This window comes from Athalia rosae, chromosome 5 (assembly GCF_917208135.1).
Source record: "Athalia rosae chromosome 5, iyAthRosa1.1, whole genome shotgun sequence".
Taxonomy (NCBI): Eukaryota; Metazoa; Arthropoda; class Insecta; order Hymenoptera; family Athaliidae; genus Athalia; species Athalia rosae.
Genome location: NC_064030.1, coordinates 8,223,658 through 8,238,493, shown reverse-complemented (window position 1 = coordinate 8,238,493; position 14,836 = coordinate 8,223,658). Strand labels below are relative to the sequence as shown.

At 44.6% G+C, this 14,836-nt stretch overlaps 1 protein-coding gene across 15 annotated transcripts in view; it reads right to left on the bottom strand.

Annotated features, from left to right (window-relative positions):
- Positions 1-14,559, bottom strand: part of LOC105690203 (ephrin type-A receptor 4) — a 122,293-nt gene extending 107,734 nt beyond the window's left edge. For 13 of the 15 annotated variants that reach the window (XM_012407821.3, XM_020854732.2, XM_012407826.3 and 10 more), the window contains exon 1: positions 13,360-14,559. The gene's annotated coding sequence lies outside the window, so the exon portion shown is untranslated. The remainder of the gene's footprint in view (positions 1-13,359) is intronic. The other 2 variants (XM_012407825.3, XM_012407829.3) reach the window with 1 other exon arrangement.
- Positions 14,560-14,836: the final 277 nt, after the last annotated feature.

The window sequence follows — 14,836 nt, the reverse complement described above, 5'->3', positions numbered from 1 at the left end:
TACCCCGGTGTCACCACCGCGTTGCGAGGAGCGCCCCGCAAAACAGAGGAGAGAGAAAAACAGAAAAAAAAAATAAAAGAAAAGAAAAAAAGAAAAAGAAAAAGAAGAATCGGTCCTGAACTGGTGGGTCTACGAAAGGAAGGTCGGGATTTCAACGGAGGGGCCAAAAACGCCGACAAAGAGACTTCGGGACGGACGTAGCTGCTGAATCAGCTCACAAAAGCCAGTTATTCTCGTTCTCATCGGACAATCTCTAAATGGCGTAAAATTCGGGCAAACACGTCCGTGCTAATGGACGATTGCACAATTCTCCGAGGCACGATTGCACAGCTCCGCGATGCGTTGTATAAATCCACGACTATAATATAACCTACGTGAATTTATTTACCTGTACACAGGTATACCCTGCGTATATATATATACACGGGTGTACAAAGAAAACTCGGGCTCGCCACGACAAAACGTTTGAGAACAATTTTCGCCCCAAGTTTAACGAAAGTCAGGAGTTCGGCTGCGCGGCTAACGTTCCGTTCGTGGCTGGATTCGAAATTTTCGAAGTTCAAAAGTCGATCGAAGAGTTTTTTATATTTATTACCTCTCTGCAGAGAGCGCGATTGAGACGACGGATCGAAAAACTTGTACAAACAGTAGCCTAGGATCCCCAGCGGAATCAGATTTTCAATTTTTCTTTTCTCTCTCTCTCACGTTCGAAAACCGTTCGACCGTCAGTCCGGTTAGCGAGAATGAAAATACCGGAGAACGAGTTCGAACGAACGGCCGAAAAGGGATGCTCAAAATAAAAAGACAAAAAAACGAAAAAGAAGAGAAAAGTAAGACACACACTCAAAGATAAAAATCGTAAAGCGTAGTAAGTATAGAGCAATTAACGGTACTGCTCAGCGTTCTACGGGCGGTAGTGATTTTTATTATCCTCAAAAGACACCTCCTCCTCGGCGATTCCGTCGAAGGGATACGGAGCCGCGGAGGATGCTATTAACTGGAATTCACGTTAATTGACAGGGATGACAGGTATTTACGTGGAACGTCGGGTGAGACAACGGCGAAGGAAATTAGTTAATTCATTGCGATTAGGTCGGTGAGCCATTCGCGACATAGTTTCCCCTCAGTTTTCACGTGTACACGGGGTGCGGGATGCGGCTGGAGAGGACGACGGGGATGGGGGGTAGCCGGCGTGCGGGAGCCCGATCGATAAGCCACTCTTCAACTATATTCTATACACGTTGGCGTTCTCAACGGCATACGAGGAAGAAGACACCGACGACCCGTCCGAAGCGGGCGGGAGAACCAGCGCACCCCTCCTCCCGTTTCGAAGAGTATTAGCCGTACAGAAAGAGGACCGATACACGCGGGTCTACGCCTCGGCGAAATTGAATTTACCCGCACCGGGTTTATCGCGTAGGATAAAACCGTGGAGAAACTAGGAGTTTGCGGTGACCGCTCGCGGATCCGGGGGGGATACGGTATAAACCGAAAGGACGTCCTTTGTTTTCCCGAAATTCTTCCTCCGAGTTTTCCCTTTGCTATAGGCACTTCGCCCATTCAATGCCGCTTGCAAAAAAGGGGTGATCTAAGGTCCTCCGGGGTCTTCGATCTCACCTTCGCACACGCCGTACGACTAAAGAGTAATTTCTCTTCCGGGCGAGATTAAACATCGGAGATTGTGCCGCGGCTAAAGAGAGTCGAGTCGGTAGGGTGCGGAGGAAACGCGCGTGGTTCCAGTCAAAAGACGGGAGCGAGAGGAGAGCGACGGGAGCGCGGAAGAGAAGAAGGGGAGGCTCGGTGACGTAGAAATATCGGTGTATCGCGCATCAGCGAAAGCAGCTCGACCGAGGGAAGAAAAAAATTGAAAAAAAATTGAAAAAAAAACAAAAAAAAAACACGAATCCGCGACGACGCTACCGAGCGCAGGTTACATAAAATAAAAGAAGAAACGTCGAAAATACGAAATATAAAGGGGAAAAAAAAAAATTGAATAACGATAAGCAAAAGATAACGATGAAAATCCGTTTGATCGATGCCCACGGAGCAGAGAAAAATAACCGATCGTTAAAGTTTACGACGAAACGCGCGCGCGACATCCGATTGTTTGTTCGTGTCTTTCGTTTTATATCTTTTCGTATATATATGTATGTATATATTTTTCGTTTATTTCATTCACTTTTTTTTTTCTCGACTCTTTTATTTCGAATTCAGAGGTTTCAGCCTCCACGCGAGAAAGGCGTATGATATATAATAAAACCGTTGGCGTAAAATTCGTTGAATAGAGCCTCGAAGCCTCCCTGCAGCGGTTAAGATGGGTTGTTTGCTTCGCTTGGCTCGACTTTGGGTTTAAGTTCACGTCGTTATATTATATGTTACGTTGCGTTACCTTCGCGATTCAGAAAGCCCGATGCACACCACCGCATCTATACCATACGTACAGAGGAAAATATATGTATACATGTGTATATCCGCAGTGGTATATCGGAAGCGCGCGGGCGGCGCAACGTTGCGGTTGAGTAACATTGCCATTGCGCGGTTCGTGCCAATCCAAACGTTGGGTAAAAGTTCAACGTACGTAATACGTACGATGGATACCGGCGGGTACTGTTTGTAAAGGATCTTCGAAGGTGCTCCGTATTTGCGTTTGATTCATGCTACTACTTCTACGTAGCGTCTTTTACCCCCCCCCCCCCCCCCCCCCCGTGAGATATCGGGGAGTCGTCCCGCGCTAACCAAAGTCGAGGGATGGACCATCCCGATACCGTGACTCGAACGCCAGCGAACACCGAGCTTCAAAAGATATTCCTCTCTCCGGCTCGCCTTCAACTTTTCTTCCTTCGCTTTTTTTCTTTTTTTTTCTTTCCTTTTTCCTCCTATCCAGGAACTCCTCTGTTTGAATTTCATTGCGGCATCGCGAGATCCGGATGTGAACGGGGCACACATACCGATATACCTGTACGCCGATTGTGAATAGAGGTACACCTTTTCTATCTGTACCGTAACATCTCGAAATTCCTTCGAGAAAGTCAAATATTTGATGTACCCGATGCCCCAACTGCATATCCGCATCTGCCTCTATACATCGCGCTATACCCCGAGGAATTTCAATTGGCCGGATAGAATTCGCTCGCAAAGAAAGATCCCGAATCTCTAGTGGCTCGGTGGAGCGCGGGTATGGTGGTGGTGGTGGTGGTGGTGCTTCTTTTGACGCTAGACGAGGACGGGGATACACGGGCGAAACGGTTTTAGTTAGGGTAGGGTAAGGTTGAGCGGTGCGCACACAGGTATACACGTAAGTTCGGTGCCGGTGCATATAAGCCGGGTTATCGGAGGAGTCGGCGCGCGCTGCCGCTGTTGCGTCCGAACTTAAAAATCCTTGAATCCTGGCGATGGCCGGCGGCAACCGTCTCAGATTTCGTGGGAAGAGAGTGCAGCCCGAGCGAACGACACACAGAGGAACAACATCTCGCCGAGAGCTGGTCTTCGCCTCGCGTTGCATAAGAGGGGAATTAAGATAGGAGAGGAAGGCAGAGAGGAGAGAGAAAAAAAGAGCGAGCGAGTGCGCGATGCGAGTCCTCGCCGCTCCCCCTGGTCCTCCGGTTCTTCTCGATCCGCCCGCGGTGAACAAGAGTTGTCTAGTTGTTCCGGGCGTGTCACTTCTTTTATGCGTTATATGCTGTTCCGTTTTTTTCCTCCTTCTTCTTCTTCGTGTTTTTCTTTTCTTTTTTTTTTTCTTATTCCGATCATTATTATTTCGCTTCTTTTTTTTTTTTCTCCTTTCTTTGGATCTTTCTCTCTTCTGGACACGCGGACAACCATTTTCGGGAAGTGGGCGTAACTTTCCGGTTTCCTTTTTTTGCTTTTACCTCAGAGGTATTGTTCTCCGCTATATTCGTCGTCGTCGTCGTCTCTCGGTGCACTTTCTACCTTGGGTACCATAATACGGACCGTTCCTCACATGCTGGATATAAGTGAACGTAAATTTTGGTACATATATATATATATGTATGTATATATATACCCGCGGGTACCTGTACATATATACATATATACATACATATATATTGTCGTGCGATAGCGGGCGCGCGCGCGCGTGCGTTGGCAGCGAACGAGCGAGCTACTCGCCTTGCGAATCCTTTTCTCATCGCACGACCACGAATTCTCGTGCGCGTACGACGGGACACGCACGAGGCGATCTCACGTGTGTTTGTAAATCGTACGTACAATACACGCTTGCGAGTGAATCTTCTTTGAGAACGCCCATAACTAGCCATAACCACGAGACTCCGGGGTTATGTTACCTGCGGCATACATCCTGGACATTGTTGCTCGCGCGCGGGGCCCTTTTTGATTGTCAGAAATTTACGACCTCCTTTTTCTTTTTTTTTTTTTTTTTACCTTCCTCTCGTTCCTTCTCTCTCTCTTCACGGAGAGCGTACCGATACACCTCTGCGCCACCCTCGAACGACCTCCCCCTCCCCGCCCTCTTCGTTTCACCTTCCTTCTCCACCGGCGTTAAGACCGCGTATTTTTACATGCGGCTTGAACGCGGGGCGAAGTCGAGCTAAAAACTGCCGCTGGAGCTGTACAACTGCACGGAAGAACGGACACTTGAAAGTAGTGGTCACGATAAAAGCCTATAAGTGCAGTACACGCTCTCCCTGTAGGTACCTCTATACCGCCACCGTGCAACTCCGCTGCGAGAGTACCACGATTTCAAAAGCGCACTCGAGCCGCGAGTTTCGTGGAACGGAACTTACGCCACACTTGTATTGTACAGTAGCTGTACGGTTAGATTCGCGTATGAGGACCGAGCGGGCGCAAATATTCACCGCGAACCGAACTTCCGGTCAAGGTTTCCATCTGCGGAGGGCGCGGAACGCCCAATGGATTTTCGTCAAAGAATCACGCTCCGAACGCTCCTTCACTTTTTTCACTTTCCATTTCTTCAACACGCCGAGTATCATTTATGTACAATCTTATCGATAGGTAGTCACGTATGTATACTTTTACTCTACGTAAGTGTAGGTGCATCACACGTTCGTCGTGTTACGGTATGCATATGATATGTAAATGTGAATAATTCGTTTGTGCAGCATCTGCTCGTACAATACGAGAGCCGCGGCGGCGGCAGTAGCTACCACTACGTGTGTCCGATGTACAAAGGTTGAACTTGTGACACGGAGAAGAAGTTTAGGATGCTACGCATACTTTGCGCTTTCACTTTGTTCGCGGGACGTCGGTGGATTGACATTCCGGCATCTGGCTTAGCGGCGGTTATTTTTCAAAGCTAATTAGTTTCCTCTGTTTTCCTCCCGTTTCCTCTTTTGTACGTTTTTCCTCTTCCTATGCGCCGCTCGTTCGAGCCATTCGCAAACGCGGCGTATCGTACGACGAGACAGACTTCGCCGTATCTTCAAAATCCCCATTTACATACGATACTCCCGTGTCACCGATTAAACTTAACTTACAGTCGACCTCTCGCAAAATTTAATGACCCCCCCCCCCCCGCCGGAATTTCACGAGGTTTTTTGCCGGTTATAAGGACATACCGCTGTATGATACGTATACGTAGCGTACGAAATTCGGCAGTGGTGGTCTTTGACGAGCGACCACCGCGTATCGGCGGCTACCCGCGACCACGACTGGTTTTGCAAATTAGGATTACCTCAAACATCAACGACTTTGCCGGAAAACGAATACCGCGACAGTCGTAAATCATTCCCGGCTAACTCGCATATTTTAATTACACTCTCTCGAGACGGACGCGAGCGTCGCGTTATTTTTAATTCGTTGCGAAATTCGCCTTCGGATTTCGGTAATCTTTTTTCATCCGCGCGTTATTTATCTTTGATTTTCACGTTTACGGTGCGTAGAGCACGTTCCTTTCCGTTCCCGCGAGACGTCGAGTTCAAAAAGAAGGACAGTGTTCATTGTCGTTGTCGTTATCGGGGAGAATAAAAGTTTACGCAATATGAAAACGTTATGACCTCCTCTCCCCTTTACCTGACCCCCGTATAACACGGGGGATAATTAATCCGCCCTATACGCGCGGAGGAGATATATAAAATCAGCTTTGCAGGTATATGGTATACAGCGCGCTATATACACATAGAGTACAAAAGGTGTGGGTTGGTACCTAGGTATATAATCCGCTAGCTCACGGCTTATTATTATCCTGATCCTCGAACAGCAATAATATAGTTTTGATGCGATGATCAAAGACGTTAATTACGCGCTCTAGATTTCCAATAAATTTTAATGAAGACATATCCCACATGCGTAAGCGCATTGTACAGGTATACGTGCACACTTTTCTTCCACCCTTGATTCCGCTCTACTGCTTTACTACCGCGCTACATAACGCACGTAGCCCACGTTGGTGCGAGCGCTCGTGTGCGTTTAAACGTCGGAGAAAAACGCGTGCGTTACACACGATCTCCTCGATTGTGTGATCATCGTACTCATATATACATACATATATATATATGTATGTATATTATAATACGTCTGCCTACTCTTTGGTAGTATAATGTTACCCGGTCGCTCTCTATACCTGTCCCCCGATTTCAAGTAAACTTGTCAGATATTGTAACGTGATTTGACATATGGACAGGCATGCATCTCCCAGTATATTGGGCTATAGGTATACGGGTACACCAGAGCCATACCTACACACCCCAGCGATCACGAATATTATATGTATACACACTTGCGTAACCCCGGCTAGATTGATTATGATTCATTTTTTCTTTTTGGTTTTTTTCTGTTTTTGTTTTTCTTTTCTTTATTCCTCCGTACAGGACAGTAGGACTTTGAATCGAAATTAACCTCGCCAGGTGTACATGTACATTTATTTGTACATGCATTAGTACACATAGGACGTATAACGCAGGGTACTCTTTCATTCGTTCGCACAGCGGGGTGTCCGTATACTTTCGAACCTCTTGTTTTTTCCATCCATCTGTAATTGTCAGTTTGTTTAATATATATATATATTTTTCGTTATTTCGTTCTTTTTCTCCTTCTTGTTTTTTTTTCCCCTCTTCTTCATCTCTTCCTTTTTGCACTTCCGCGGGCGAATGTGGATTTCATCGATTTTTCGATCAATAATTTTACGTACCAACGACTAGGCGACGCGATCTCCGAGTAATAACAATGATCCCGTAGGAGAATATTGCGGTAGATAATTTTTATACGCTCAGTTTAAGGTGCCTTCGCTCGTCACATACAGTGTACGAGAGGGTATAACGCAAGGTGGATGACGATGATTAAGCCGCTCTCCGTATAGACAAATCGTAAATCAGTAAGAGAGTTCACGTGAGACGGTATAATTTTTAACGATACGCACTCTTCTTCTATCCGTTCATCGACGATCGCCGGTACACGGTATATACGTATACACATTTTTATATCCTTACCCATCTACCTGCCCTTTAAATGAGCGAACGTTGAGTTATTGACCATCGCGAAGTACAGGCGTAAAATCACCACTTTATTGGCACCTATATACATATATATATACATACATACAATACGTATGTACGTACAGCGGTCGCTGCAGTACGTTCACGCGATTTAGATTCAACTCCGTTCGCTTCTATACTGGAGTACACGCGATATAATATGCACGGTAAATCTATTCTTCCTCAATCAATTTTACTATTACTTCTTTTGCGTTGTTTTTTTTTCTTTTTCTTTTTTTTTTTTTTTGCTTTTTACGTGTAACTAATTCAGAAAACTCGTAAGCCCGGCTGGCGAGATCTTAGGGAACGGATACAAGGTGGAATCTGTGCGAGCCGAGGGAATTTTCCTTTCGTATCTTTGTTCTTATTTCTTTTTCTTTTTTTGTTTTGTTTTTTTTTTTTTTTTTTTTGGAAAATCGTCGCTCTCGTGCTGCTCGCATGGGACATCGCAGATCAGGTGTGCGTATAGGTATAAGCTGCGCGTACGTATTCGAAATACATTCGAGGCGACACAGGTGTACAAATATATTTGTGAATGTATATGTATATAAAGTATATAAAATCTGGAATCGGGATACGGGCGTGGATCGCGTTCGATGCAGAAGAGTCCCCCCCCCCTCCCCGTGAATAAATGATGGAAAATAAAAGCAAAGCACATTCGAACGTTTGTCCGTCGGATAAATAATTCACATAAAGGTTTATTTGAACAAACGGTGCATGTACAGTGTATACCAATACCACCAGTTTCGCTAACAATAAGTCCTGTGTATACTCACGCGACCGCGCGGCAATTCTACTTCGATATAGACTCGAATACTTCGAGGGATTACGCGTCGGTTGCCCGGTAACCAACTTTCCTCAAACTCTCTCTACGAAGAAATTGACAGAAGAAAAAAAATAAAATAAAATAAAATGAAAAAAAGAGAATGAAAAAGTCCAATCAAATCTACGGAGATTTTTGAGCTAAGAATCGGAATCGTTGCATCGCACGGTAACTTTATAACTTTGGAGAATGCGGTACATAATAGCTATTCAATTTCGTAAGTTCTTCTTTCTCTTCTAATTTCTTTCGTCTCCTTGGCCTTATTCTTCTGAATTTTTCACCGTTTTTATTTTCACCGAGCGTGCAGCGAGCAGCACGATGATCGGGAGCAGCGTCAACGGCGGCCGCGGAGCGGCCCCCCTCGCGTACTTTCGATCCCGAGAATCAAGGTAATTGTCGTCGTCGTCGTCGTCGTCGTCGTCCTGAGAGGCGAGTGTGACGTCTGCGTACGTGTATCCCGAGGACGCGACGTTGTAAATCTTGAGCGCGTTTTGAGTAGACTTCCAGGAATTCCCTCGTGCCCCCCCAACCCGTACGAACCTCATCTCTTCTTTTCATGCTTACGCTTCTGCTTTTACTCTTGCTCGCTTCTTTTTTTCTCGTTTTCTACCATAGTTTCATTTTTCCGTGCAGGATACGTCATAAATAGTTATAAGAAATTCCTCTTCGTCGTATACACGTCGTAATGGGTATGCACATACATTTTACGACGTACCTACTTTGATCCCAAGTGTCGCAGGGTAAGGAAGCGGCCGCGCATACAAGTCGGATGAATCCGCTCGCCCCGCATACCGTGCGACAAACCGAATTACGGAATTTTCGAATCACGCGAATCGTTTCGCGTATCCCTTCGCACGTCGCGGCGGAATATTTTCTACCGCCGCGTCTCGAAACGCGCCAAGGACAATTAAACGGCGAAGGTACACACGAGATAATGGGAAACAGAACCGGGACGACGACGACGACGACGACGACGATGATGAGAACGCGAGTGGAAACGAAAATCGGATGCTGGGGATAAGAGGTGTGTAGTATGTATTGGAAGTGGAAGCCGCGCGCGCGCTGCTCACCCCATCGGTTCGTAATATCTCGGGTCAAAATATGGCCTTGCGAATAATACTCTGTCAAGATCGTGCGATATTGTATTCCCTGCCACCGGTCGCGTTTCCATGCCGCTACTATTCGCCCGGCTCATATCGCGGCGCACGCTCACGTTTGTCTCGTACGTCGGGGGGGTACCTACGTCGTCGTACCTATACGTGAATAAATACACACGCATACGCGGGTAGCTTTCCGGAGACCTGATGCCCGGGGACAGGAGTATAACCCGCTGCCGAAGTGAATACATCTCGTAGAGATCCCTAGATTTTAGATAGACGTACCCAGTCCGTCTGGCTGCGCTTGCCTCTGCTTTTCCGTTCGCCTGCCCGCCTGCCTGCCTGCCTGCCTGCCCACCGTATGATTTACAGCGTCTATCGCGCACTGACGGTAAAAACTAGATTTGAATCTATTCAGTTTTGCGGACGCGATGGTTTCTTCCTCTCCACGTACCTATATGTATATTTTTCTACGTTTTTTTCCCTACATCATCCACATTCCGTCTGTCTCTCTTTCTCGCTTCTTTTTCTTCGCTTCTCTTCTCTTCGCTCGAAACTTTGAAACGTTTCAAACTCATAGCCGAGTCTTACCTAACCCGCGTACCTATACCTGTACGTATCTGACGACGAGTTGAAAGATGAGCGAACACATAGATATACCTACATATATAAGCGTATAGTCGCGTATCCATGGGATACGAGAATATCATGGAATACCGGAGAGTTCAACGCACGGTAAACGGTTCGGTTTTAGGATATGCGAAAAATTTCAAAGTCGAATAAAACTTATCGTAACATCGACTGTACGGCTCAAGTGGATCATTCGTTGGTACTACACACGTGTGCGTATAATAGGTATCTATAGTTCAATCGGCGAGATCAGTGAGATTCATTTTTTTGAAGGAGACGTTTCAAATTTTCGCTAAACTTCCGAGAAAATCTAACGACCCGAAAAAATGGCGAAGCAACGAACGTCGGCGGCGGTGTACACGGAGATGATACCGGTATCTACGTTCCGTTCGGTTAATCAAAAACAGCCGACGATTGCGAACGATTTTTACAAGTAGGTAAACAGTTCAACGAAACCGAATGACGTGTCCGCGGTAAGTACGCGAGCCATTAAGGCACCAAGTTTAGTCGCTTAATGGCTATTACAAGCCTAGTTCGTATCGCGTCGGATCTCCAGAGATTATTATAACATCTGAAAAAGTAGGGGCGCGATTCCCAGAATTATTCCAATAAAAGAAACGACTGTAATATCAACGACGATGTGGTTATATTTGTACGTATGAAATTCCGATCACAACAACTGACACACGCGATAATAGCTGTTTGGAGTTGTTGCGATTTAACGGTCTTCTCAACGTCCGCACACACACACACACACACACACACACACACACATATATATATATTTATATATACCTGTGATATTAATTAAACGGATCGGCACAATATACATTCCGCATTCATTGTTGGTGGATATAAAATAGAAAGAGAGGAAATAACTTCCACCCAATTATACCGCTAGGAATTCGCAACCTCCTGAAACCTTTTCAACGAACTTATCTGGCAAATTGATTGTACATCAGGTCAGACCGTGACTAATTTAATCGCGAAATAAAACGACGCGGCGACGCGGGAATGTAAAAGGCGAGACAGAGTGTCGTCTCGCCGTATAGCGTGTAAGTACGCGTCGACGATTATACGGGCCCGTACTGTAGTATACATATATATATATAATGTATATACTCCGTATCAACGGATATCGTTGGAGGAAGCGGCGAAGAAATCATCCGATATCTAATCGAAATGACAAGTATATATAATATAATGGGGGAAGAGAAAGCGACGGAACTTTTTTCAACTGGATAAGAGAGAAACGCAGGTAAAACCGGCAAAGGTTATAACTACGACCGAGAGCCGTGCGAAACTAAACTGATCGTGGAATCTCGCGGACGTTGCAAAATTGATAATCTCAAGTAAGCGAACAATCTCGTTCGCGGATCAGCTAATCGATATGATCGAGGAAACGTTCTACGGTCGCACACCTGTTCTAGAAGAGTATGAACCCAGCGCGTCGAATAAATCAATTCCTCGCTCGATAATGAAATGGTGTTTTTTTAGATCACGCCTGTAAAATGCGCGAAACAATCGATAACCCAACCATCGCTCGATTACCCGTGTCTTTTCATTTGTGAAAATTTAAACTCGCACGCTGCACACGCGTTACAAAATGATATTTTATCTTCCTCCCAATTTTTCCCATCCCCGTGAAGTTTGCTCAACGTACCTACGTGGCCTCTATATATATATAGGTATAGGAGTTAATATGTATGTAAACGTATATTAAATCGTATATTACTGAATAATGTTTTTTGTGTGCCGCCGGTAAACAGAGTTGCGAAACACCGAGTCGGGTTTTTCGGATAATAACGGGGGCACCCCGCGAACGCGTACGATAGAATATAGATAGAGAAAAACACAGCCGTACAACACCCGAGAGAAGATATACACATTAAACACATGTGCATATAGGTGCGGGGGGGAACTTATCGCGAGTGTTTGAGGTTGAAAAATATTTGTCTAAAAACTTAAGATCAAACATTTTAGGACTTAAGCAGTGTCAATAGATTCGTATAGTTGCCGAAGCACATTTCCTCCCCGCTCGATCGGATGTATATCTATACCTATATATTTATATGGAAGTTCGATTTTCAAATTTCCTCTTATCATTTCTTCAGCTTTCGAATAAAATAAAGCGCGGAAAACGGCCACCGGACTGGGGCGAAAATTTCGAATCGCGTTTAATCTTTTACTCCACGAATATACCTTTTCGAAAATCAGCCGATTACGAACGACATTGGAAATGAGGGAGTGCGGCCAACGTCACGCGTAAAACTATAAAGCAGAAAACTTTTAGCGTTTACTCGAGTACGCTGGCGGGTAACTCTCCACCAGTGTATGCATACACCGGGTAAGCGATGTAATGTTAATTAACCACAGGCAATATTTGTGCCGACGAAGAAGTAACGACGGACGACTCGAATGAGGCAGGTAGGCATATAATATAAGCGCGCGCTTTGAGTTTCGTTTAGTTTCGTTTCGCTTCGCTCGGTTCTTTCCCTAGAAATTTATAGACAGGTATAAAGCATAATATGCTCGCACTACCGCTGCCCGGCTGACGACCGCTGTGGCGACGGTGAAGGTTAAGGTGCACATGCTGGGAATTCGAGGAAAAGCCAAAAATTACCAAACAAAACTTACTCGTCCTCAACCTCCGACGGTATTTGTTAATTCCGCTTCGGAGAAATATTATGAAGCTCTTCGGAACAGAAAAAAGGAGCTCTACGGACGTATGGGTTACCACCTATCTATAATACACGTATATAATGCAAGCGCTTTCTCCGAACTCCGATAACCCGAAGAGATCAACGGGAATTGTAAATTATTAATAGTTATTATGTACATAGCGGTGCTCGCCGATGTTGTATTATATCACGTCGTGTTCGATTTTCACGAAATCGCTTGTAGAGTAACGAAGAACCTCGAGATTTTCTCTGCGTAGCGTTCGGCTTTCTTTTTACGATCCCAGGCTCATTTGAATTTGAACACGTATCGATCAATCGATAATCAGTTTTCTTTTTCTGTTAACAGAGGGCACAAGGGCGGGAGGGAAATACGATAAATTGTCCGTGTACATCCGACCGTAGGAGGGACATAAAAGATGAAAGTATTTCGTTTGTATGGATGTGACGCTTTAATCTCTGGCTCGCGCGTCGCAATTGAATGGTCGTTAAACCTGCGATAAACGGATTGTAAAGAAGTTCTTTGTTTGTTAGATTTCAAATTAAATTGTAATAAAAAATTCGTGCGAGGTCCGCAGCACGTTGCGCCAATTCCAAGACGCAAACTGAGATGTACAAAGTATAGGATAACCAGATCAAGAAGAACAGTGGATATGTCTTACCTTCGATTCTCCTCTCCGGTCCGTCAGATTTCTGGTTTTCGAAAAATCCTCGGTTCACAATAGCCCATGAAACACTTGTCACTAACAACAGTTCAGCTTTTTCGAACAACGATTGAAAAAAATAGAAGAAGCCTCCACCGTTCGACTTGTTCTTTGTTTAAAAAGTTGGTCGATGGTTTAATCGAAAGAAAACCAACGAGAAAAATGACGAGAAGAAGGAGAAGAAGAAGAACAACGATTAACTCGGTAATTGGCAGTGACAATTCTTTTACTCTGATATTCGATTGTTTCATTGAACTATTTGTTGAGGTCGGTAAGGGTGCTCGCGACTGAATGCAACCGCCATTTTATCCGCCTCTGCACTAAAACGAACGAAAAACAGCGAGTGAAAGCCAACCCTTTAAAAATTAAATAGCAAATTCGTTTCTTTAAATACGTGTATAAAATTTTATATTCTTTAAAATGCACAGCCTCTTTTTTCTCTAATTTCGTTTCTGGATTATCAAACTGCACAACACTAAATCCAGTAGTCACCTCCGTCTGTTCACTTGTTTTTCTTCGCTTCACGTATATCTATCTAGCTATTTCTCTCTTCTCTTCACAAAAACAGCAGAATCGTTGGTACAATTAACTCTTTCTCACCATACTTCGGTTACCCCGGAGAACGCGCACTTGATGCATTGAAAAACAAACAGAAAAAAAAAAAACTAACGAAAAAAAAAAACGAAAAAACCTCGATAAAATTCTTGTAACAAGTTCAAGAATTAAGAACGTTAGTTTAATAATCTGTAAAACTGTTATTGGTTGTTATTAATTTCATTTCGCACTCAACGACGTTCATCACTCATTCGATCATTTGGCATTTATTCGTTTAGTTAATCAACGATGAATTTTTCTTTTTATGCTTAAGTTACGACGTTGAAAACAATCGTTTATTGCAAAGTACGAATATGGTCTGTTGTGCACGATAACGCGTTGTTTGAAAAATCTTTTGATTCGGAATTGTGTGGATAAAAAAATTGTTGTTTGATTTTTATTTAGAAAAAAAAAGAAACCGATTTCCTGTAACCGCGTACGTTGCAGTTGAGCGTGTAAATCGGATCGGATCGGATCGGATCGAATGTACAAACTTCGTCTCGTCGCAAGTGCCACCGACCTACAGTGCTCGACGATGAGCTTCCAACTGAACTGGACTGAACGCCGAATACGAAGCCGACCCCAGAGATTCCAGACCTGCCAGGCTGGTTTCTACAGAGGGAAACCTCCTCGCTTACCGCTATACGGCAGATTTACACTAGCGCCATCGCGGTCGTATGAAAATAATCGATATATTTTCGAAAATATAGAAGGTAACGAAAATTCATACTCGGAACGAAAAACGCGCCGTTCGCCGCTCCGCAATTCCCGCGATTTGAGTTTTTTCCGAAAATTCAACCCCTAACGAGATACCAGTCTTTTTAACATCATTGATTTTTTT